The sequence below is a fragment of the Hemitrygon akajei genome, chromosome 17, assembly GCF_048418815.1.
Source record: "Hemitrygon akajei chromosome 17, sHemAka1.3, whole genome shotgun sequence".
Classification (NCBI taxonomy): Eukaryota; Metazoa; Chordata; class Chondrichthyes; order Myliobatiformes; family Dasyatidae; genus Hemitrygon; species Hemitrygon akajei.
The window spans coordinates 25,716,964-25,744,202 of NC_133140.1; positions in this window are offsets into that span (position 1 = coordinate 25,716,964).

Genomic DNA, 27,239 nt, shown 5'->3' on the forward strand with positions numbered 1-27,239 from the left:
TTTTGCCTGGATTAAATTGAAATTCTCACCCTACAGTTTCGTATTTAGAATGTTCATTTCGTCACACAGATCGGCTTGGTACGCTACAGCTCCATGTAGAAGTTCAATCTTACTTCCCAAGCTCTTGTTGAATTGGAGCAAAGACTGAACCACCGTGTCAAAAAGATCATAGAAACGTGTTAAGCAGCAGCCTTTTGACAGATATTTCTTTTTTAACTTTTTACAAAGGACAATCTCTTCATAAGCTTTTCCAATTTTGATAAACCATGCATATGCCTTTAGCAATGCCTCGTTGCCTTGCACTGTTTATTCATCCAATTGTATCAGAAATTCTGTTTTTGTAGCTCTGTGCACAGATTATTCTCAATGTCGTCACTCATTTTGTCAATACGACAAGCTACAGAGTAATTACTTAGGAATTGATATTAAAATGCTGGTATCCATTTTGAAAACAGTGGTGAGCATTTCTGATACACTGGCATTATTAACCTTTCACCAATTGCATGAGATTTTCCACATTTTGCTATAATTTTGGAAATGTTATAAGAAGCAATGAGACCACTATCAAGGTCTTTGAGTGTTCAACGCTTTTCAAATGCTTCTTTCATCTTCTGGAACTGAGTAACACCATAAGCGGCCTTTTGAGGGTGTCTTTTACCGAAGTGTTCCTGCAATCTTGATGGTTTCATTCCTTCATTAGGCAATACAGAGAAGACTCATGGAGCATTGCTGATCTGATGGGAACGGAATAAAACCATACTCCAAGTATGTAACTTTGTATTGACGCATCTTCTGTTTCTCAGCAGGATATTTATCCATCGTTATCAGGAATAAGCATAACATTAGAAAATCATGTTTAGAATCAGAAATCGAACAACGAATCTTCTCTAGATCAAGGCACAACATAACTTCAGGTAGCCATTGAACATGAGTGGGTGAGGCAGCCTCCTTCCACTTGAGCAAGATCGCCCTCCTGGCCATAAGAGACATAAAGGCCAATACCCGCAAATTAGATGGCTTCAGTTTTGTAATACTATCCTCAGCAATACCAAACATGGCAGTCAAGGGATTTGGCTTAAAAATCACATTAAAGAGTACAGAAAAACTTTGAAATACACCTTTCCAAAAATTTTCAAGGCTCAGACATGTTCAAAACATATGAATTAGTGTGGCCACTCCATTAGTACATTTATCACAGTAGGAGGAAATATCTGTATAGAAACAAGAGAGCTTGTCCGGTGATGCCGTCGTCATAAATGGCAGCTTAAGTCGCTAGCTCCTCCGGAAAAATGTGTATTAAGCCCCGTTAATTCATCAGATATAATATCTTTCAAAAAATGTTTGAACTGAAAAGAGGGGCAAGACTGGGGAAAAGGAATGGAAATAAAAAAAGCGACACTGTGGAGCCTGCGGCCGAGAGGAGTGCAGCGAGTGGCGCTCCAACCCGACCGCGTGCGAGCGAGGCGGCTGCTGGGCCTCGTTCAGGCAAAGCGGTGAATATCTTTGAAATCCTGAAAGAGATAAGGGAGTTCCAGAAAGAAATAGAACAGCAGCGCCATGATATTAAGGCAGAGCTCACCAGCGTTAATAAAAAAAATAGCGGTAGCAGAGACTCAAATTGAGAAGGTGGAAGATTGCATTCAAAACGTGGAATGGATACTGAGTAAGACAATAAAAATCATATATCACCAAGAAGGTAAACTGCTTGACCTGGAGAGAAGATCACGGTGAAAAAATATCAGAATCTACAACGTTCCCGAAGGAGCAGAGGGCTCGTCTATGACGGAGTTTGTCGGAAAGTTACTGCGGATCTTCCCCCAGCTATGAAGCTGGAAGTCGAAAGAGCCCACTGCGCATTAGTCCCAAAACCTACCCAGGATAGAAAGCCACGCTCAATAATAATTAAATTCCTTCGGTACAGCACCAAGGCGGAGATTCTACGAAGGGCCTGGGGTAAGAAGAGAGTGTTTTTCGAGGATAAATTAATATATTTCGACCAAGATTACCACCCCCCCCCCGCAGTCCGCCAGAAATACAAAGAATACTCTGAAGTAAAGCGAGTACTAAGGCAAAATACGATTAGATTTCAAACTCCGTAACCTGCTAAACTTCGAGTGTTTTATGACAATGGGACGCGGTTGTACCAGACAGTGGAAGAGGTGACTGCAGACATGAAGGCCAGAGGGTTGCCCGTCAGCATGACCAAATCGAGGGAAAGCCTGACTGAGGAATTATCCCGCTCCGCTTGGGAAATAATGCGAGAATCGAGAAGGCCGGAGACGGGAGGAGGCCGAGAGAAATATATCAGGAAGAGACCGGGAGTTTCCCAAAGACAGTCCTCACCCACTTCAGAAGAGCCACAAGGTTTGGCTAACTTTAAAAAATGTTGAGAAACTAAACGGAAGCAAAAGTACACAAAACTACATTTAAAAAAAACACAGAGAAAAAAAAACACACAACAACTACACTAGACTTCAGACCCACCCAGGACTGCATAAAGTGCACAAAAGAGTGCAGGCATTACAATAAATAATTAACAGGACAATAGGGCAAGGTGTCAGGCCAGGGGCTGGGTATTGAGGAGTCTGACAGCTTGGGGGAAGAAATTGTTACATAGTCTGGTCGTGAGAGCCCGAATGCTTTGGTGCCTTTTCCCAGACAGCAGAAGGGAGAAGAGATTGTATGAGGGGTGTATGGGGTCCTTCATAATGCTGTTATGTTGAAGGAATCTGTAAGGGTAGAACATAAGTGTGATATAAGCAAGGAGGAAAAAGCCTTATAAAACTCTCCAGAGAATCCATCGGGTCCTGGGGATTTCCCAGAATGCAATTCTTGAATAGCCTGAGCAATTTCCTCCTGGGAAATGGGTTGATCCAATTGCCTACGGTCGTCTATCGAAAGATTAAGAATATTTAATTGATCTAAAAAATTATTCATTGCAGTATTATCATTAACAGAGTCAGAGCTATACAATTTGGAATAAAATTCCCTAAAAGTGTCATTAATTTCAAAGTGGTCAGTTGTCAGATCCCCATTAATTTTACGTATTTCTTTAATTTGCCGCTTAGCTATAAATGGCTTCAATTGATTAGCCAATAGCTTACCAGTTTTATCTCCATGAATATAAAACTGACTTCTATCTTTTTAAAGCTGACTTTCAATTGGATAGGTTAAAAGGAGATCATATTTAGTTTTGGTTTCAATACGTCTTTCACATGTTTCAGGATCAGGTACCAAAGCATATTTACGATCCAGTTGTTTTAACTGATTAGCTAGTTTGTTTCTCTCTTTGTTAGCTTTTTAATGATGTTTGCAGTATAAGAAATAATTTGATCCCAGATATATGCTTTAAAGGTATCCCATATAATAAGACTAGATGTCTCTTCTGACGTATTTTCTTCAAAAAAAAGCGTAATTTGATTCTTCATAAATTTTAAAAAGTTCTCATCGGATAACAGAGTTAAATTAAATCGCCAAGATCTACTCATCGGGATAGTGTCATGGTCCCTTCTGGCAATCGCCCACCTGGCTATTGACCTCAGGAATTGGGCCTCAATCACCTCGTTTAGTTTCCAGTCATTCCCAGGTTCCACTAACTCACACACCTGCTTTCCATCAGCAAATGCAGGATAAAAACCCTGTGATCACAACAAGGAGCTACCAGTTTATTAACAATCCTCTGGGCCTTATGGTGGATAGAAGACTCTCGACTATGCAGGGTTGTCATCTGTTCAGATTCTGCTGCTGCCTTAGAGGCTATAAAAGGGAATAAATCAAAAGCTCGTCCTGACATAATTACTGAGATTCTCTTAGCTTTATTTAGAGTAGGGAAGATGGGTTGTGAAGTCAGATGTACATGGATACCTGGGCATGATAGGGTGGAGGGAAATGAAATTGTGGATGGCATTGCAAAGTCTTCCTTACAGAGTGGGCAAGTAGGAATTAGAATACTCTTTGGTGGTGCAGAATTGAGAACTAAGATTTTTTTTTTAAAGTATAGAGAAGCAATGGCAGGAGAATTGGAAAAATGAATTATAGGGAAGGCATTTATTTTCTAGTCACTAGTTAAAAAGGTCTCAGACTGTTACTCTTTAAATCATAGAGATATGGTGAAATTAACAAGATTTAGGTTGGGGCATTGTGGGCTAAACTATTACTTAAAGATAATAGGAAGGTATCCTACTGGATTATGTGACTGGTAGTCCAGCGACAGTTCAGCATATTTTGCTGAGTTGTAATTGATATAAAATTGGGAGAAGCATATTGATCAAGAGGCTGTCTGATTTAAATGTATTTTGTTTTTCTGTTAAATCTTTGTTTGGCCACCAAGAGAACTACAATCTGATTGAAAAGTTTATTATTCTGTTTCTACGTGCGACTAGTGTATACTCAAGAATCTGAGTTTCTTGAAACTCTGTAACTAATTATACATTCTGTGGAGGGCAGAAATACGCCAAGATGCGTCTAAACTGCCGGAAATGGAAGAAGAAGGAGCTGCCAGTTCGTTGGTCAACTCCGGTGTGAGTAACCTTGTTTCATGGTTCTTAGGACTGTCAGTTCTAAGTCTAGCATCACTCCTGAATACCGATTCCACGCTCGCTACGTCAAGAACGCCTCCTGACTCTGCCTCCGCTCCCATGTTCTGCACTTGGGTTCATCCTCAGCCTCGTCCTTGCAACAGAATGAACTGGCCATAATGAACCCAGCAGACATGGATCCCGTACAACAGGCCCTTGCCAGTCAGGGCTACCTACTGGGCACCCACGACCAACTACTTAGGGAGGTCATGGAAAACCGTCAGACGTTGTCCACGAATGTACGGAAGGTCAGTGAGCAGGCGGATCAAGTTCCAGCTGCCCTTTCTCTGTTCTCTCCAAGAATCCCAACGACCCAAACCGCACCACTCAGGATGGCGTCACTCCCGGGAGCAGCATCACAATCCCCTTAAGAGCCATACATTCCCGAGCCTGAACCCTACGCTGGGGACATAGGGAGGTGCCGGGCCTTCCTGTTACAATGCTCTCTGGTCTTTGAGCTACAGCCACGTACCTGCACTTCAGATAAGTCGAAGATTGCGTACATCATGGGGCTCTTACGAGGGGATGCCTTGGCTTGGGCAACCGTGATATGGGATAACAGGCCAGAGGTTTGTTCCTTCTTCCCCTCCTTTGTTGCTGAAATGAAGAAGGTCTTCGAACAACCCATTCATGGTCAGGACGATGCCAAATGCTTGCTGACTCTTTGTCAGGGTTTCACTTAACAGAATCAGGAAGATTAAGGCAATACTGATTTGAGGAGAACAAAATCGGCACATACTGATGTGCACACAGGTGCCTGCGCAAGGCTTCATGGTCATGGTAGACTTTCTCGGGGTAAAAACAAGTGTCCCGTATTTGACTGCTACTTTTGTCCCTAATTTGGGAGTGGGAAAGTTGAACACCAACACCCGACCCCCACCCCCGCCGGTTGGCCGGTCCACAAGAATATTGTCAATATTAAACCTGTCCGCGGTGCAAAAAAGGTTGGGGACCCCTGCGTTATACTGTAAAATATAGAAACAGAAGTAGGCCATTTGGCCCATCAAGTCTGCTCTGCCATTCAATCATATGCTGATCCAATTCTTCTGGTCATCCCCACTCCGCTGCCTTTTCCCCATACCCTTTGACGCCCTGGCTAATCAAGAACCTATCTATCTCTAGCTTAAATGCACTCAATGACTTGTCCTCCACAGCTACTGGTGGCAACAAATGCCACAGATTTACCAGGCTATGACTAAAGTAATTTCTCCACATCTCTGTTCTAAATGGACATCCTTCAATCCTGAAGTCGTGCCCTCTTTTCCTACACTCCCCTACCATGGGAAATAACTTTGCCATATCTAATCTGTTCAGGCCTTTTAACATTCGGATTGTTTCTATGAGATTTCCTCCTCCCCCTGCCCCCCCCCCCCATTATTCACCTGAACTCTGAGGAATACAGCCAAGAGCTGCCAGACATTCTTCATACAGTAACACTTTCATTCCTGGCATCATTCTCCTGAATCTTCTCTGAACCCTCTCCAATGTCCATATATCCCTTCTAAAAAATGGAGCCCAAAACTGCACACAGTACTCCAAGTGTGGTTTCATTGACATGCATTGTTAAAAGCAGTGGTCCCAACACTCAGCCCTGTGGAACTCCACTGGTAACCAGCAGCCAGCCAGAATAGGATCCCTTTATTCCCACTCTCTGTTTTCTGCCGATCAGCCAATGCTCCACCCATGCTGGTATCTCCCCTGTCATCCCATGGGCTCTTATCTTGCTAAGCAGCCTCATGTATGGCACCATGTCAAAGGCCTTCTGAAAATCCAAGTACATCACATCTACTGCATCTCTTTTGTCTACCCTGCTTGTTATTTCCTCAGAAAATAGCAGTAGGTTAGTCAGGCAGGATATTCCTTTCAGGAAACCATGCTGGCCTTGGCCTATCTTGTCATGTGCCTCTAGGTACTCCGTAATCTCATCCTTAACAATTGATTCCAACAACTTCTCAGCCACTGCTGTGGGGCTAACTGGTCTGTCATTTCCTTTCTGCTGCTTCCCACCCTTCTAAAATAGCGGAGTAACATTTGGCATTTTTCAGTCATCCGGTACAATGCCAGCATCTGTCAATTCTTGAAAGATCATTGTTAATGCCTTCGCGATCTCTCCAGCTATTTCCTTCAGAACCCAAGGGTGTATCCCATCAGTTCCAGGAGATTGATCCACCCTCAAACCATTAAGCTTCCTGAGCGCCTTCTCAGTCATAATTTTCACTGCAGATACATCACTTCCCTGACACTCTTGAATGTCTGGTATACGGCAGATGTCTTCCGCTGTGAACACTGATGCAAAATACACATTTGGTTCCTCTGCCATCTCTGTGTTTCTCATTAAAATATCTGCAGTGTAATTTTCTAATCATCCTATATCTACCCTCAACTCTCTTTTACCCTTTATATACTTATAAAAGCTTTTAGTACCTTCTTTGATATTAGTCACCAGCTTCCTTTCGTAATTCATCTTTTCCTTCCTAATGACCTTTTTACTTTCCTTCTGCAAGTCTTTAAAAGATTCCCAATCCTTTATCTTCCCACTGGCTTTTGCTTCCTTGCATGCCTCTCTTTTGCTTTTACTTGGCTCTGACTTCACTTGTCAGCCACGGCAGTGTCCTTCTTCCATTTGAAAATCTCTTCTGATTTGGAATACATCTGTCTTGCACTGCCCTAATATTTCGCAGGAACTGCAGCCATTACTGCTCTGCTGTTCTTCCTGCTAGTGTCCCTTTCCAGTCACCCTTGGCCAGTTCTCCTCTTATGACATTGTAATTTCCTTTATTCCACTGAAATACCGACACATTGGAATTTAGTTTCTCCTTCTCTAATTTCAAAGTGAACTCCATCATATTTGTGATCACTGTTCCCTAAGGGTTCCTTAACCTAAAGCTCACTTATCACCTCTGGATCTTTGCACAACACCCAATCCAGCACAGCTGATCCCCTAGTGGGCTCAACAACAAGCTGTTCCAAAAGCCAGCCCTTCGACATTCTACAAATTCACTCTCTTGAGGTCCAGTACTGGCCTGGTTTTCTCAATCCATTTTCATGTTAAAATCCCCTACAATGATAATGATACTGCCCTCCTGACATGCCTTTTATCTGCTGCTGTAATTTGTAATCCACATCCCGACTGCTGTTTGGAGGCCTATAAACAACTGCCATTAGGGTCCTCTTACCCTTGCCATTTCTTAACTCAGTCCATAGAGACTCTACACCTTCTGATCCTATGTCATCCATTTCAAATGATTTAATATTATTTCTTACACACAGAGCTACACCACCCCCTCTGCCTACTAACCTACCTTTCCAATACACCGAATATCCTTGGATGTTCAGCACCCAATGACAGCCATTCTTTAGCCAAGTTTCAGAAATGGCCACTATCTTGCCAATCTGTAGCTGAATTTCAAGACAATCCATTTTATTTCTTATGCAGATATGTTCCCAATGTCACCCTCATCCTGATGACCAGCTTCGTGTGTGGCTGCATCAGGTTGTGTGTGGATCCCAAATGTGTGGGACCAAGTACCTCTACATACCCAAGTTCTACCTGTCGCCCTGGTTACGAAGGATAGGTCTGGCCCCGTTCCCGTGCAATGCCCCAGTCAGCTGGACATTGCCGCACTACCTGTCCACAGAAGGCAAAGAGTGGTTGTAGACAGGTCATATTCTGCATGGAGGTCAGTCACCAGTGGTGTTCCTTGGGGATCTGTTCTGGGACACCTACTCTTCGTGATTTTTATAAATAACCTGGATGAAGAAGTGGAGGGATGGGTTAGTAAGTCTGCTGAAGACGCAATGGTTGGAGGTGTTGTGGATAGTGTGGAGGGCTGTCAGAGCTTACAGCGGGACATTGATAGGATGCAAAACTGGACTGAGAAGTGGCAGATGGAGTTCAACCCAGATAAGTGTGAAGTGGTTCATTTCATTTTGGTAGGTCAAATATGATGGCAGAATATAGTATTAATGGTAAGACTCTCGGCAGTGTGGAGGATCAGAGGGATCTTGGGGTCGAAGTCCATAGCACGCTCAAATCAGCTGCGCAGGTTGACTCTGTGGTTAAGAAGGCGTATGGTGTATTGGCCTTCATCAATCGTGGAATTGAATTTAGGAGCCGAGAAGTAATGTTGCAGCTATACAGGACCCTAGTCAGACCCCACTTTGAGTACTGTGCTCATTTCTGGTCACCTCACTACAGGAAGGATGTGAAAGCCATAGAAAAGATGCAGAGGAGATTTACAAGGATGTTGCCTGGATTGGGGAGCATGCCTTATGAGAATAGGTTGAGTGAACTCGGCCTTTTCCCCTTGGAGCAATGGAGATTGAGAGGTGACCTGATAGAGGTGTATAAGATGATGAGAGGCATTGATCGTGTGGATAGTCAGAGGCTTTTTCGCAGAGCTGAAATGGTTGCCACGAGGACACAGGTTTAAGGTGCTGGGGAGTAGGTACAGAGGAGATGTCAGAGGTAAAGTGTTTACTCAGAGAGTGGTGAGTGCGTGGAATGGGCTGCCAGCAATGGTGGTGGAGGCAGATATGATAGGGTCTCTTAAGAGACTTTTGGATAGGTACATGGAACTTAGTAAAATAGAGGGCTATGGGTAAGCCTAGTAATTTCTAAGGTAGGGACATGTTCGGCACAACTTTGTGGGCCGAAGGACCTGTATGGTGTTGTAGGTTTTCTATGATTTTGTGTTTTGTAACTTCAAAACATTAAATTAATTCAAAGGAATACACAAGAGTCCATGAGTGCTGGGATAATTTGGTCTTTACTTTAAGCAAGGTGTACACTTATGACATGGTAGCATGATGATGAAGCAATTAATGTATTTATACATATTACCTGTAATTTATTATTTAAACAACCAAAAAGCTTAAGCCAATATACACAGATAATTCAAGTATAAGTGGAAATAATAATACACAACATTTCTCTCTGCTTAGGTATGAATTCTAACTCAATAGGGAATGCATCTCAACTACAACGTACAAATACTACATGTCTGAAGGTCGCAAAGATCTCGGGTCTTTGGGCCCACAGCGAAAGATTTTCTGGCCTCCCTGATGAAATGAGTCTCCTGCCGTGACACCGACCCTCGATCCGCCCGTCTCCAGAGGCCTGAGATCTTAGGCTTCCAAACACCAGGCCGCCTCTCAGGCCGAACCCTTGGTGTACCGAACAACGGCCGGTCCTGAAACCCCGAGAATGGGTCCCATTCCCACAAAGAACTGAAGTTAGCATTTAATTCCAGGTCAGGGTTTTCAAAAGAACCCTGGAAGGGAAAAATAAAGATATTAAAGATGGAAATAGAGCCGTTTCCGTAGAATGCAAGCAAAGGAGTCACTATTTAGTGCCATCTTAACTCCGCCTCCAAGTTCATGCAATATCTTTAAACTACACAGAGTAGACTTTGCTTCTTTATACTCACAAAAGCTGGTTGCTGACAATTTTCCTGAAGCTCCTTTTATCTCTTCCAGTTTAAAACCAAACCTCATTTCACAACTAGCTGATTAACGTATCAGAAGTTTTCTCAGATACATGGCTTATGAAAACTGCTTTTGTCACTTTCACACTTCCTCTGAGCAGCATAGTCCTTCATTGGTTCAATATGCTTTCCAATCAGAGGCCCAGAGACTGGTACCAACACTTGTTTGTCCTCTGTTGGGCAACGGTTCATGGTGATTGGTATGGAGACAGTTTTTGGCATCATTCAGTAACTTTTTAAAGTTGTTTTCTATTTGCTTCAGTGCAGGGGATGTGGCATGCAAATGGAGGATGGATCTCCAATAAGTTGTAGTTGTCCCAGCCAATCAAGCCCCCACAATGCTGCTCTTCCTGTTTTTACCACATACAAGCTCAATGTAGCTTGTTGATTGTTGTATTTCACTGCCACAAATGTTATTCCCACAGGAGTAATCTTTTCTACAGTATAACTTATAAGTTAGATTCTGTAGGCTTCATATTTTAATATTTTTTGAAATGCACTTCAAACTCATTTTGTGGAAAGACTGAAAAAGCTGAACCAGTGTTCAATTCCATTTTAATTAATTTGCTGTTCATTTCTAGGTATTTAATTTATTTCAAAAAATCATTCCAATAGCTCGGCTAGTTTTGAGCTAGTTACCGGTTGTATAATCAAACTTGTCAATCTTCCCGATGTAGTAAGCCATTTATGATTTTTTAATGATTATTATTATCCAGTAATCGGTTTTATAAAACTATGTATCTTTCCTTTCTGTTTTTTGAACTCATGAATTCCATTTTCTGACTATTTTTAAAAACTCAATTGTGTCTTTCCATCCGATGAAAACTCTGTATGTGCTGGACTGTTTTATTTTTTTTACTTGTCATTTCACTTGCCGTGTTATTTTTAGTTTGAATGTCTTGCTGCTCTAAAACAGGTTGGTAGCCATCTCGATTTGTTTTAAAATAGCTCCTCACCAATGTTATGTTTTGTAACTTCATTAATTCAAAGGAGGACACAAGATTCTAGGAATACAGGTGTAACTTCATCTTTACTTTAAGCGAGACATGCACGTATCACGTGGTAGCATGTTGACATATGCATTTCACGAATTTCTACATAATGAATGATTTAAATGAACAGAGAGCTTAATCACCAGTATATATAAGATTTCTGCAAATTTAACTGGAATGTTAAATATACAACAAAACTGTATTGACTTACCAAGTATCCTGCGGTAATGTCAAACTTAACTTTGTGTTCCTAATAGTCTGGACCTTTGTATAATTGATTGTAAATTGTTTGATAATGACTATAGAATTTATACATTTCTTTCCCCACCTCACAATGCAAAATGTTTAAAATAGTTCATGTTTACATTTTACTTCCCAGCATTTAGGAATGCCTTGGCCAATCATTACAGAAATCCAAAGGGAAACTCATAACAACTATAAATGGTTGTTGACGTATGGTTGTGTCCGATAGGCCCATTCCAATTCACACCTGCCTGATGATCATAAAGCAAGCATTTTTTTACTTGCACAGTAAAAACCAAGCCAAGTTATGGTAAACCACCTACAGGAAATAAAAAATTAAAATTACACTCACACTGGAGATCTGAAATAAAAACAAGAGTCACCAAAAAAACATTCAGCAGGTTAGATACAGGCTGTGGAAAAGGAAACAGAGTCTATGTTTAATGTTGAAGTCCCAAACTTTGAGAGAAATCCAATTAGTTGTCAGAGGGAATGAAGAAGGGACAAATGTGAGAATGTGGATGTCTGTCATGGGGATGGTTCAATGGTGCCGGGAGGGATAAAGTGCCGTTGAAACCTCAGTAAGAGATGTGAGAGTTTCCTTTCTTCCCTATTTCAGGTGAAAGAATATCTGTCCTTAAACATTAACTGTTTCTCACCGCAGGTGCTGTCTACCTGCTGAGTGTTTCCAGCACTTTCTGGTTTTATTTCAAATTTTCACCACCTGCGATTTGTAAAAATTTCAAACAAGGGGAGAGGGAAAAGCTGTGAAATAGAAGTCAGGGCAGAACTGCAGCTTTTCCCCAGCAGCTAAGGCTTGTTATTAAAGGAAAATTAGAGTGAATATTCTAGACAGCTAGCACACAGCAGACAATTGCGACACAATGGGCCGGTTCTGATACAGAGAAAGTCAGTTAACAGAAATGATAACACTGGACATTGGGTCTGGATGATTGCACAGTGTTCATTTGGAAGATGAAGTGCTGTTCTCAGACTGGTTTATCTGTTTGGTTTCTCCAGAGTGGATCTGATTTACTCTTGTAATGGCTTTGGGAACTGATGCTAAATTGATTTCAGGAGCGAGTGTAGACGAGAAGCAGAAAGATGATGTAGACAGGGTCGGTACAATGGCTCGGATGGTAGACTAATGCCTCACAATGTTATGAACCACATGGGTCTCTGCAGCTTGCCATAGAGCAGAGGGTTTTGAGGGTTCTTCAACACATTTATTTATGGTTTGTTATCTTAACTGGAGGCATTAAGCCCTAGTGCTCTCTGTTTAATCTTGTCAAGTTAATTCTGATTGGCACATGTTTTCCATATTCTGTGATTATTTAAAGGGGACTCTTGTATTCCACCTTGGTGGTTGCACACAGGACTGGAGCCATAGAAGACCCCCCCCCCCCCCCCATGATGAGATGGAAACAAGAGGTTAGAAACATGAATACCAACGGACCACTGGAGTCACGACTGAGCGACACCACAACTCATTCTCCATGCGAGTACAATGACTACACAACACTGTAGGCCAAAGCGCCTGATCCTGTGCTGTACTGTTCTATGTTCTACATTGCTAAACAAGTCCCCTTTAAACAATCACAGAATGTGGGAAACACATGCCAGTCACAATCAACTTGGCAAGATTAAACAGAAAGCACCAGGGGTTAACAGCTCCAGTTGAGATAACAGTTAGTAAATACTGGTGCTCGAGAAACCTCAAAGCCCTATGCTACATGACAAGCTGCAGAGGCCTGTGACACTGCAATGTAGAGACGCAGGTTCAATCCTGACCTCAGGTGCTGTTTGTGTGGAGTTTGTATGTTCTCCACGTGACCACAAAGGCTTCTTTTGTGTGCTCCAGTTTCTTCCCACATTCCAATGATGTGTGGGATGGTGTGTTAATTTGCTACTGTAATGTCCCTAATGTTTTAGTGAGTGGGAGGGTCAGGGCTTCTTGTGGGTGGCAATGGAATTAAATAACAGATGAATTACAGGATGAGGTGGCTAATAGAAGGGTCTGTTTCCCTCCTGTATCTCTCAATGAATTGCCATCTATCATTTTCTGTATGTTAATGATTAATAATTGTGTATAATACAAAGTGTCAGTTTAGACTCCTAATTATTCATTCCTGGAGAAGACAACCGACCCCCAGGTCTGTGTGAAGTGGGAGATAATTGGAGCACCCAGTGGAAACTCGAATGTTTATTGGGAAATTGTGTAAAGTCAACACAAACAGCACTGGAGCTCAAGCTCTGAAGGTAAACATTATTCTCTCCTTATCTCTGGCAGCTCCCTCTCTTCTGCCAACAGAGAGAGAAAGTACAGATGTACAGAGCAATTATCTTCATGAGTTTCTTTTGAGGGGGTGGGGGTGATCTTTGAGGAAAGATTTGCAGCAGAGGCTTTAGAGAGTGCCAGTAGTGGAGACAGGAGGAGGAAAGAGATTAAGTACAAAGAGAGATGTCGCCTGAGACGGTAACGCACAGACAGGAGGGGTCGGCAGTTGGACCCTGACGGTGCAGAGAGAGGCATTGCCTGGGAACAGTAACGGATGGCCTGGTGGGGCCCAGACACCCCTTGGTTTCTCAGTTCATTCACATCACATTAATTTAATTTAATTGGATTATGGAATCCCCCATTCAGAGTAGGGCGATTACTGGCTTCTCTTGTGTCTCCAACTTGTTTCTTTCTCCATTCCCAATAAATAATTGCAGGGAAGAACAACAGAAGAATTTCCAGCTGTGCCTTGTCCTGACCACATTTCTGTAAATTGGATCATTTGGCTGCGCTCTTCCTACCTGTGTACAGGTAGAGCCTAAAAAGCAAGGCTCCAGAGATTAGGACATCTCAGAGGTGTTTGCAGGAGACAGGAATGATGACAGCAGCACACACAAAATGCCGGAGGTCCTCTTCTGGCCAGGCGACATCTATGGAAAAGGGTGCAGTCAGCATTTCACTCAATGTCAGCCAGTCCAAGGAACTGATTGTAGACTTCAGAAATGGGAAGCCAGAGGTCCACAAGCCAGTCCTCATCAGAGGATCAGAGATGGAGAGTGTTAGCAACTTTAAATTTCTGAGTATTACTATTTCAGAGGATCTGTCCTGGACCCAATATGCAAGTGTATTTGTGAAGAAAACACAGCAGCATCTTGACTTCCTCAGGGGTCTGTGGAGATATGGGACGATATGTAAAACTTTGACAAACTTCTGTTAATGTGTTATGGAGAGTGTATGGGCTGGCTGCATCACATCTTGGTATGGAAACACCAATGGCTTTGAATTGGTAGTGGATTTGGCTCAGCACATCACAGATAAATGGCTCCCAGCCACTGAGCACACTACATGGAACACTGTCATAGGAAAGCAACATCCATCATCAAACATCCTCACCACCAGGCCATGCTCTTTTCTTGCTACTGTCAGCTAAAAGGTGCAGGAACCTCAAGACTCACACCACCAGGTTCAAGAACAGTTACCACCCCTCAACCACAGGCTCTTGAATAAAAGGGGCTAACTACCCTCACTTTCCCATCCATTGAGATGTTCCCACAACCAATGATCTCACTTAAGGACTCTTTATCTTGTTACTTCATGTTTCATTATTTATTACTATTTATTTATATTTGCATTTGAAGAGTTTGTTGTCTTCTGCACTTGAGTTGATCATTCATTGTTGCTGCTATAGTTTCTATGCTATAGATTTGCTGAGTATGGCTGCAGGAAAATGACTCCCAGGGTTGCATGTGGTGACATATGTGTACTTTGATAATAAAAATTTACTTTGAACTTTGAAAGCAGCAAGAAGAGAGCAAAGTTCAAAATTCAAAGTAAAATTTATTATCAAAGTACATACATGTCACCACATACAACCCTGAGATTCTTTTTCTGCAGCCATACTAAACAAATCTATAGAACAGTACCTGTAAACTGTAAACAAGCTCTGCAAATGCAGATATAAACAAATAGCAATAAATAATGAGCATGAAATAATCCTATAACAGAGTTCTTAAAGGAGTGCAGCTATCCCCTTTAGTTCAAGGTAGGTAGGTAGGCCTCCGTTAGTCTTGATAGACCATGGATTTCCACCTTGGAAAGTTTCCAGGGCACAAGCCTGGGCAAGATTTTTTTTAATGGAAGACCGGCAATTGCCCAAGCTGCAAGTCTCCCCTCTCCACGCCACTGATGTTGTCCAAGGGAAGGGCATTAGGACCCATACAGCTTGGCACCGGTGTCGTCGCAGAGCAATGAGTGGTTAAGTGCCTTGCTCAAGGACACACACACAAGCCTCAGCCAAGGCTCAAACTAGTGACCTTAAAGGAGTGCAGCTATCCCCTTTAGTTCACGAGCCTGATGGTTGAGCAGTAGTGACTGTTCTTGAACCCAGTGGTGCAAGTCCGGAGGCTCCTGTACCTTCAACCTGATGACAGCAGTGAGGAAAGGGCATGGCCTTGGTGGTGAGGATCTTTGATAATAGATGCTGCTTTTCTGTTTTTCTATGGCAACATTTCATGTCGGTGTGCTCAATGATTGGGAGGGTTTCACCCGTGACGTTCTGGGCCGCATTCATAACCTTTTGTGGGATTTTCCGCTCAAAAGCATTGGTGTTTCCGTACCAGGCTGGAATGCAGCCAGTCAGCACACTTTCCACCACACGTCTGTAGAAGTTTGTCAAGGTTTTTGATGACATGCTGAACCTCCGCAGGCTCCGGAGGAAGTAGAGGTGCTGTTGTGCTTTCTTTGCAATAATATTGATACGATGGGTCCAGGACAGGTCACCTGAGATGGTGAACCCGGGAATTTAATGTTACTGAGCTTCCCTACCTCTGATCCACCAATGATTACTAGTTCATGGACCTCTGGTTTCCCTCTTCTGAAGTCTATAATCAGTTCCTTGGTCTTATTGACATTGAGTTGGAGGTTGCTGTTATTACATCACTCAGCCAAATTTTCTATCTCCTTCCTGTATGCTGATTCATCAGCCTCTTTGATACAACCTACAGTATCAGCAAACTTGTTTATGGTGTTGGAGCTGTACTTGGCCACACAGTCGTAGGTGTAAAGCGAGTCATGGTCGCCGCGGCACAAGGCAGCAGCAGCCTTTCAGATCTGGTGCTACTTTAATCTAATTTAGATTTTTGTTTTAAGGCACAATTAAAGTTTAGGGCAATGGAAAACAGAGCGACTATCTACCATCGCCAGATACTGCTACAATACAGAGATCGCCCAAAAACAAACCTTCATGAAAATCTGCTGGTTAGATTGCGCGACCTCGGCTTGCTGAGGGAATCGGGCCTGCAGTCCTCGGAGTCGCCTGATGCTGGTGGCCAGAGTTGGGGACGTCGTAAGCGGTGTGCAAAGAGGCAGAAGCGACGCGAGCGGGCAGGGGTCCGTGACAGGAAAAAAGTAAGCCCTAGCTGGCCGGCTCTCCCATCCACTCTGCTCTCCAATGTCTGCTTGCTGAGGGAATCGGGCCTGCACTCCTCGGAATCGCCTGATGCCGGAGGTGAGGACGTCGCAAGCGGCATGCGAGGAAGCGGAAGCGAGGCGAGCAGGCAGGGAAAAAGCAAGCCCTAGCAGGCCGGCTTTCCCACCCATTTTTCTCTCCAATGGACATTAAATTGGACTACATCTATGGCAACGAAATACTCAGCGGGAGTACAGAAACAGATGGAATCCCGGACACCGCCATTCAGCTGTTTATTTATATTACAGATTTTCCTCCAAGCCATCGGACTACCAACCTACTGCCCTCTGCCGTACCTATTGTCTTGTTTATTATTTATTATAACTCCCGCACTGTACTTTGTACCTTATGCAGTCCTGGGTAGGTCTGTAGTCTAGTGTAGCTTTTGTGTTGATTTCTGTAGTTCAGTGTAGTTTTGTATTGTTCATGTAGCACCTTGGTCCTGAAAAACTTTGTCTTGTTTTTACTGTGTACTATACCAACAGTTATGGTTGAAATGACAATAAAAAGTGACTTGACTTGACTTGAGAGGAGCAGAGGACTAAGCACATATCCCTGTGGTGCTCCTGTGCTGATGGAGATTGTGGAGGAGATGTTTGCCAATCCGAACTGACTGGGGTCTACAAATGAGGAAATCCAGGATCCAATTGCACAAGGGGGTATTGAAGCTCTGATTTTGAGTTTACTGATTAGTCTTGAGGGGATTGTAGTGTTAAATGTTGAGCTTTAATCAATAAAGAGCATCCTTATGTATGCAATTTGCTGTCCATATGCCCCAGAGTTAGGTGAAGAGCCAACAAGGTAGCACCTAATGCAGACCTATTGCAAGAGCAGGTAAATTGGAGTAGATCCAAGTCACCATTCAGACAGGAGCTAATATGCTTCAACACTAGCCTCTCAAAACACTTCATCACTGTGGATGTATGTGCCACTGGGTGATAGTCATTTAGTTAGGAAGCACTTCAAAGGTTGACATACCCAGGGCAGAGAAGATGTGTAGATTATGGGAGAGCTTGGCTAGGAGCAGATATTTCTTCCATGCGGAAGTATTAGAGGCAGCAAAGCATCACATCAACTTCTCCACTTACTGATTGGCCTTTCTGATAGACCACTGGTCTGCGGATGATAGGCAGAGGAAAAAAACACTAACTAAGGTGTGGAGGTCGGAGCAGAAGGCTCATCAGAAGTGGGAGGTAAATGGCACACTGTGGACAGGCAACGATGAACTGACATACATCTGTGATCATGGTTGGCCATGAGAAGCAGTATCACAGGAAATCCAGAGTACGTTATGGCCTGGTTGGTTAGAGAGGGATGAGGAGTGGGCCCACTGGAGTGTTTCAGAGTATACGGCTGACAGCACGTACATGAAGTTGTCTTGGGTGTCGGCTGGAGCAGGCACATTCTGTTGGGCTGAGGGAATCTGGTTCTCAAGTTCTCAGATGACCTTTGTGTTCCATTATTACATCTGTCACAGTAGGGAGATATATCTGAATAAAAATGAGACAGCTTATCCTTAGTCATATGAGCTCTATGTACCATTTTAAATTGTATGAGGGAATGACGAGCACATAGCGATGAAGTATTAACCAGTTTTAAAATTTCATTCCAAGTTTCCTCAGATATCAATGTCTGTAAATCGTGTTCCCAAAGATTTTTAATTTTGTTTAAAGGAACATTCCTCATCTCTAGTAACAAACCATTAATCTTAGTTATTGAACCACTATGAAAAGGTGACAGACTAAAAATTACATCTAGTAAGTTCTTATCTGAGCTTATAGGGAATGTACATAATTGAGGTCTTAAAAAGTCTCTAATTTGTAAATATCTAAAAAAGTGAGTTTTGGGTAAGCTATATTTAGCCGACAATTGCTCAAATGAACAAAGGTTTCCTCCAACAAACAGATCCTAAAAACATTTAATACCCGATCTGTCCCATTCCTTAAAAACTAAATCAATCATAGAGGGTTTAAAAAATTAGAATAAATGGGGATTGAAAGGGAGAACCTCAATAAACCAAAGTGTTTATATATTAATTCATGTGTTTTGGTCCTGTCCGAATCTTGAAAATTATTGGAAGGAATTTTTTCAAACTTTTTCCTTACTTTTTAAAGACAATTTTAAGCCTAACCCTCTGACAGCCCCTTTTGGTATTGTTGCAGGACAAGATATTAAGTTGAAGGCATCTAATTTACTGCCTTTAGTTCTCTTATAGCTAGGAGGACGCTTTTGTTTAAATGGAAAGATGTTCTTCCTCCTACTCATGTTCAATGGTTATGTGACATTAAGTCATGTTTAGATTTAGAGATGATTCATTCAATTTCTGAATCTCATCAAGACTTTCAAACATTGTGGGGAACTTTTCTGAATTATTTTCAAAACCTTCAATTTGTTATTTAAACTAGGATGTTGGCTATTATTAACTTTATTATATAAGAAGGCATTTACCTTCTTTTCTCTTTAATGAACAGCTTTGGTCTTGGTAGGGGTTATATTTTACAGGAGGGGCTTGGTGTTTCCCATCAGCTGAGGGCTCCGTTCCTCCAAGGCCCATTTCATAGTGAGTAGGTCCTTGTCTCCCACTCCATAATGTCGCTGTGTAGGGTTGAACTTGCGTGAGAAGAAGTCAGAAGGTTGTGCTTTCCTGGCCAGTCCTTACTTGGAGGGGATGGCTCCAGCACCTACGCCAGAGGTGTCCACCTCTACCACAAAAGGTCTGGAGGGGTTCAAATGGCGGAGAATTGAAATGGTTGTGAAGTATATCTTGATCTCATCAAAAGCGTGGTCAGTGGCAGCAAATAAGCTTATCCACGAGGTAGTTAACTTGGTGAGGGAAGCGAGGTAATTGGCAATATGGTTGTAGTTTCTGACAAAATGGTGATAGACTTTGGAGAAACCCAAGATGCACTGTATCTGTTTGAAAGGACGTAACCCAGGAAGAAAATGACTGAAGTGTGTGACTGGCATTTTTCTAACTTGAAGTAAAGTTGGGTTTTCAGGAGAACTGGAAGACTGAACAGTCATGACAGGCCTGGTCTTGGGGGTCCGTGAAGAATATGAGGGTGTGATCGAGGTAGATAAACACACACCTGTATAGCATGTCACCGAAGATCTCGTTAATCAAGGTTTGGAAAACTGCTGGAATGTTGGAATGTCTGAAAGGCATCACCAAATATTCATAAACTTGGGTGTTGTGAACACTGCCTTCCACTCATCCCCCTAGCGGATCCAGTTGTATGTGCTCAGTGGATCCAGTTTGGTGACAATCTGATCTGCAGAGTACTGTCCATTGAGGGAAGAGGGTAGAGGCATTTAATGGTGACTTTATTGAGTCCACAGTTGAGTCAATGCAGGGACGAATCCCCATCTTTCTTTTTAACAAGGAAGAATCCTGCACTGGCTGGGGACTGGGATGAGCAAATGAAGCTGCAGCACTTCAGTGATGTAGTCATCCATGGCTTGGTTCTCAGGAGAAGGGAGGGAGATCAGACGAACAAGAGCAGGGGTGGTGCCTGGGAAGAGGTTATGTGGTCTGTGAGGTGGCAGGGTGCTGACTTGCCTTTTACTGAAGGCGATGGCTAAGAGATGATATTGTTATGAGAGTTGCAGGGTGAAGACAACTGAGGTTACAGGTAGGTGGTTTGCTGGGTGGGTTCTTAACTTAGCGGTGCACCAGATGATGTGAGAGTCATGAGTGAAGATCAGGAATAACCCAGGATGAGGTGTGTTAGGTGGGTCGATCGGGTGGAATTGGATGGTCTCCAATGCACATGTGCACAGGCTGTGCTGTGATGTTGATGGGTGAGTGATAGATTTGGTAGGTAGTGCAAGCTGCACGTAGACAGTCCAATCTAGAAAATTGTCTGCTGTGCCCGAATCCACCAGAACCTTCTATGCGTGTGCAGCCCACAGAGTGTGGAGGAGGACAGAGAGAGTGTGATGGCTGATGGTGCTGAAACAAGAGAGCAGGGAGAGCTTACAAGATGAAAAGCCCCTTGTCTGTCCCTGGAGGTTCCATTTCCCGGATGCTATGGGCATTTGATACTTTGGAGGTCAGTTGCTTTACAGCAGGCGCAAGTTGTTTCTCCACTTACACTCACAATCAAAGGGGGTTAAGGGAGCTCTTTATAACTGCATGGATCAAGAGGCATTGGTGATGACGTCCAACAGCTTGAAATAGTTCTGAGAGCATTACTGGGACTCTATCTGATGATGCTAGAGGGTCATTCCACAAGACACTTGTCAATCAGAGTGATAAGGCTTTCGATGCTGATGGGCACCACCCAGGTGTACAGTTCATCTTTCATGCACTCGGAGAGGGTGTGATGCTAATGACCCATCAGTGCTTCTGCATTCTAACCACACACCAACACGAGGCTCCTGAATTCCTTTGTGCAATCCAGAGGAGAGTGTGAGCCTTGACATTGGCAAAGTATCTGCTCTGCTGTTTCCATTCCATTTCCCAGATGGTCACAAACCCAACGCATCTCAGTTGTGAAGTCCTCAGATTTGATGCTGGTGATAGTTTCATCATTCCAGATAGCAGTGACAAAGGACAGAGCATGCCCAGTCAAGAGAAAGATGAGGTAGGGAATCCTGGCACTGGAACTTGAAATGTAAGACAGGAAGTTGCAGCATCCGGTTAGGAATCTATTGAAGCGTTTAGGAACCACATCTGAGGCTCAGATGGAGGAGGTTGACTGGAGCAGAGATGCTACACCAAGGGCGAGAATTCGGATGAGAGTTGCAGACAGATAGCCAATGGCTTCCTGCTCTTTCTTTGGATCATGTGCTTGTGTCAGTGGATGACTTCATTTAGGTGAGCATACTCTGCTGGGTCAATCGATGGGTCACTCAGGAAATGTAGAAGAGGCTTGTCCCAAAAGCGGAGCCATGGAGATGACTTAGCAGTGAATGATAATCACAACGTAATGAGCCACAAGGGGCCACAAAACATTAACTGAACACAACAGAAACTAGATAAACTCCAGGCAGGGAGAATGAAACCTAGGACTACTGGTTGAGGCCAGCTGGTTTGATAAGTGAACAAGGACTGTGGATGACAACTGGGGTTAAATAGGCTGCAGGTGATGTGTCTGGGATGAGCGGCAGCTGATTCTATTATCTGGGTGGAGACTGGGGGGATGCCTACGTGTGCAGGTTTGGGAGATGTCAGCGGGAGCCCCACTGCTATCCGAGGCAGCACATTCCAGGCACTGAGCATTCTCTGTGTGGAGTAAATAAGTATTTGCCCCACACATTTCCTTTGTACTTCCCCACTCCCCTCATCTAAAATATAGTTTGCCCCTGAGGATAAAGATACCTGAGCTATACTCTGTCTATGCCTCTCAGAATTTTATAGATTTCTTTCAGGTCTGTCGTGGTTCTTGTGATCAGATGTACTGTAAATACTTTCATTTTGAAATTAAAAATTGAAACTAAGAAGTCTGGAGCACCATTGGTGCCTGAGACACAAACTGTCAGCAGACACTAGGAGGTGCCAGAGTCCCCCTAACTGTTGGTGATAGAGGTGTTGGTGCACAGGGTAACAAGAAAGTTGTTTTAAATTCCAGTTTTTAGGAATGATGAGATTGCAGGCAGGCATTTATACACTCTCTGAATCTGTCAGGCAGTTTATAGGCCTCCTTCTGTGTGCTTCAGACCTACCATACCAGGTTTTCCTGATTTTGGGTTGCTTGTCAGGTCACTGATGGCAAAGAGTGGTCAGATCCACCAGGTAAGTGGTTTCACAGCTCTGTTGTAGCCCAAGATGTGTGGGCTGGTGTTCTCCAAATCCTACCAGGAACCGGATAACCCTCCTCCCAATTCCATGTCCTGCCCCGGCCGCTTTTCAGCTTCTGCGATCAGCAGGGTGAAGTATCTTTAAATCTGATCAGCTGGGCTTCAAACGTGTGGAAAAGATCACTTCACACATAAAAGTGAGGAACAAGTTTTGTGTAGTATGGGAGGGAGAGAGACTGGGTTACATTCCCCTTGTATCTGTGTTCCTGGTAGGTTCCCCAGGGTGACCCCATGTGCTGTGGTGAGAGGCTGAGTGGTTTGTGCACAGTGGAGACTCAGAAAATTAGGGAAAAGAAGAAACGGAAGTTGTTCACCATCCAACATGAGTGTGTCTGATCCACCTCGGTCTCCTGTTCCCATCTTCTCCCATCTTCTTCAATCTAAACTAATTAGGCAGGGGGTGGGAATGGAGGGATAGTGTTAGGGAAGGGGAAAGCAGAAATAAATCAAATATAGCATGCAACAGAGATTATAAAAAGAACAAGCAGGAGATGAGTTGTAATCACAGCCAGTTGCATGAGTTACAGAGCAATAGAGGTATGGTGCAGTTAAAACAGAGAGCAACAAATACTGAAATGAAACGGTTATACCTGAATGCACACAGAATAAGGAATAAAATGCATGGTCTTGAAATTCAGCTACAGATTGGCAAATATGATATTGTGATCATCTCTGAAACTTGGCTAAAGGATGGCTGCCATTAGGAGCTGAATGTCCATAGATATACGGTATATCCAGAAGATAGGTTAGTAGGCAGAGGGGGTGCTGTGGCTCTGTGTATAAGAAATAATATTAAATCAGTAGAAAGAGATGACATAGGATTGGAAAGTGTAGAGTCTCTATGGGTTGAGTTAAAAAGGGCAAGGGTGAAAACACCCTAATGACACTTGTATACGGGCCTCCAAAAAGCAACTGGGACGTAGATTACAAATTGCAGCAAGAGATAGAAAAGACATGTCAGAAAGGCAATGTCATGATAATCATTGGGGAACATGAAAGTGGATTCTGAAAATCAGGTCAGTACTGGACCTCAAGACAGAGAATTTGTAGAATGGCTTTTTAGAGCAGCTTGTTGTTGAGCCCACGAGGGGATCAGCTGTGCTGGATTGGGTGTTGTGCAATGATCCAGAGGTGGTAAGAGAGCTTATGGTTAAGGAACCCTTAGGGAACAGTGATCACAATATGATTGAGTTCACATTGAAATTTGAAAGGGAAAAATAAAATCCAATATATCTGTATTTCAGAGAAATAAAGGAAATTACAATGGCATGAGAGGGGAACTGATCGAAGTTGACTGGAAAGGGACATTTTCAGGAAGGACAGTAGAGCAGCAATGGTTGGAGTGTCTGTGAAAAATGAGGGAAGTGCAGGCAGGTATATTCCAAATAAGAAGTTTTCAAAGGGAAGAAGGACACTACCGTGGCTGACAAGTGAAGTCAGAGCCAAAGCAAAGAGAGAACATACAAGGAAGCCAGAGCTAGTGGAAAGATAGAGGATTGGGAAGCTTTTAAAACTTGCAGAAGGAAGCTAAGAAAGTCATTAGGAAGGAAAAGATGAATTATGAAAGAAAGCTTTTGACTAATATGAAAGATGATACTAAAAGCTCTTTTAAGTATTTCAAGGGTAAAAGTATATAAAGTGAAAATTACGACTGTGTGTGTGCTCAGGAAACTTGATGGATAAGTCTCCTGGATCTGATGGAATGCACCTTTGGGTTCTGAAGGAAGAAGCTGGAGAAATTGCAGAGGCATGAACGATGATCTTTCAAAAATCAATGGATTCTGGCTTTGTACGTGATGGCTGGAAAATGGCAAATGTTACTCCACTATTTAAGAAGGGTGGGAGGCAGCAGAAAGGAAACTATGTACCTGTTAGCCTGACATCAGTGGCTGAGAAGTTGTTGGAATCGATTGTTAAGGACGAGATTACGGAGTACCTGGAGACACATGACAAGATAGGCCAAAGCCAGCATGATTTACTGAAAGGAAAATCCCTCCTGACAAACCTACTGCAATTCTTTGAGGAAATTACAAGCAGGTTTGACAAAAAAGATGCTGTAGACATGGTGTACTTGGATTTTCAAAAGGCATTTGACCAGGTGCCACACATGAGTCTGCTTAGCAAGTTAAGAGGCCATGGAATTACAGGGAAGTTATTAGCATGGGTGGAGCATTGGCTGATCAGCAGAAAACAGAGAGTGGGAATAAAGGGATCTTACTCTGACTGGCTGTCATTTACCAGTGGAGTTCCTCAGAGGTCGGTGTTGGGACCACTGATTTTTATGATGTATGTCAATGATTTGGACTAGGTATTAATGGATTTGTGGTTAAATTTACCAATGATAGAAAAATAGGTGGAGGCACAGGTAGTGTTGAGGAAACAGAGAGCCTGCAGAAAGACTTAGATAGTTTAGGGAAATTGGCAAATAAGTGGCAAATGATATACAATGTTGGAAAGTGTATGGTCATACACTGTGGTGGAAGAAATAAACCGGCAGACTATTATTTAGATGGGAGAAAATTCAAAATGCAGAGATGCAAAGGGACTTGGAGGTCCTTGTGCAAGATACCCAAAAGGTTAACCTCCAGGTTGAGTCAGTTGTGAAGAAGGTGAATGCAATGTTGGCATTCAGTTCTAGAGGTATAGAATATAAGAGCAAGGATGAGATGTTGAGACTCTTTAAGGCACCCGTGAGACCACACTTGGAGTATTGTGTGCAGTTTTGGGCTCCATATTTTAGAAAGGATATTTTGACATTGGACAGGGTTCAGAGAAGAGTCACAAGAATGATTCCAGGAATGAAAGGGTTTACAGTATGAGGAATGTTTGGCTGCTCTTGGGCTGTATTCCCTGGAGTTCAGGAGAATGAGGGGGGATCTGATAGAAACATTCATCAGGACCAGGGAACTTGTCTATCTTTAGGCGCACAAGTATGTTCAGCACCACCTCTTTAGTGATAGCTATTTTATCGAGGTCCTCGCCTCCATCACATCCTTATCATCTCTCTTTTCCATGTTAGAGATGTACTCTATGAAGACCAACACAAAATGGTCATTCAAAGTCTCTGTCATTTCCTCATTACCCAATATCAATTCCCCCTTCTTCTCCTCCAAGGGACCTATGTTCACTTTAGCCAGTCTTTTCCACTTTATATAATTATACAAAATTTTACTATTGCTTTTATAATTTGTTCTAGTCTATTTTCATCATCGAGCTTCCCTTTCTTTGCTCGCTGAGTGGTTCTTAGTTGCTTTTTGAAAATGTCCCAATCTCCCAGTTTCCCTCTGCTATTGGCAACTTCGTGTATACAAGCTTCTAGTTTGGTGCCTTCTTTTATTTCCTTAGTTATCCAAGGCTGGCTCTCTCCACCCTTACTGTTCTTGCTTTTAACTGGAATATACTGTTGTTCAGCACCATGAAAAACCTCTTTGAAAGTCTTTCACTGTTCATCAACCAGTCCCTATATACCTCCACCCCCCCACCAGGAAGATCTCAATCTCTGCATTTCTTTTTGGATTCCAGACCCATCGATTGACCCAGCAGAGTGTGCTTACCTAAATGAAGTCATCCACTGACACAAAATCCAAAGAAACAGCAGGAAGCCATTGGCTACCAGACCCAACCAGTTCCCCTCTGCCACCACTCTCCTCCGTCTAGCGGAATTGGCCCTTACTCTGAATAATTTCTCCTTTAGCTCCTCCCACTTCCTTCAAACTAAAGGTGTGGCATGGGCACCCGTGTGGGTCCCAGCTATGCCTGCCTTTCTGTTGGCTTTGTGGAACAGTCCATGTCCCAGGCCTATACTGGTATCCGTCCCCCACTTTTCCTTCGCTACATCGACGACTGCATTGGCACTGCTTCCTGCACGCATGCTGAGCTCATTGACTTCATCAACTTTGCCTCCAACTTTCAGCCTGCCCTCAAATTTACCTGGTCCGTTTCTGATACCTCCCTCCCCTTCCTTGATCTCTCTGTCTCTATCTCTGGAGGCAGCTTATCTACTGATGTCTGCTATAAGCCCACGGACTCTCACAGCTATCTGGACTATTCGGCTTCCCAACCTGTTAGTTGTAAAAATGTCATCCCCTTCTCTCAATTCCACTATCTCCGCTGCATCTGCTCTCAGAATGAGGCTTTTCATTCCAGGATGAAGGAGATGTCTTCCTTTTTTAATAAAGGGGGCTTCCCTTCCTCCACCATCAACTCTGCCCTCAAACACATCTCTCCCATTTCATGCACATCTGCTCTCACCCCATCCTCCCACCACCCCACTAGAGATAGGGTTCCTCTTGACCTCACCTACCATCCCACCAGCCTCCATGTCCAGCACATAATTCTCCGTAACTTCTGCCATCTCCAGTGGGATCCCACCACCAAGCACATCTTTCCCTCCCTCCACCTCTTTCTACTTTCCATAGGGGTCGCTCCCTATGCGACTCCCTTGTCCATTCATCCCCCCCCCCCCCCATTTCTTCCCACCAATGTCCATCCAGGCACTTATCCTCATAAGCAGTACAAGTGCTCCACCTGTCCTTACACTTCCTCCCTCACCACCATTCAGGGCCTCAGACAGTCCTTCCAGGTAAGGTGATAATTCACCTATGAGTGTGCTGGTGTGATATACTGTGTGTCCTTCTATATATTGGTGAGACCCAACGCAGACTGGGAGACCGT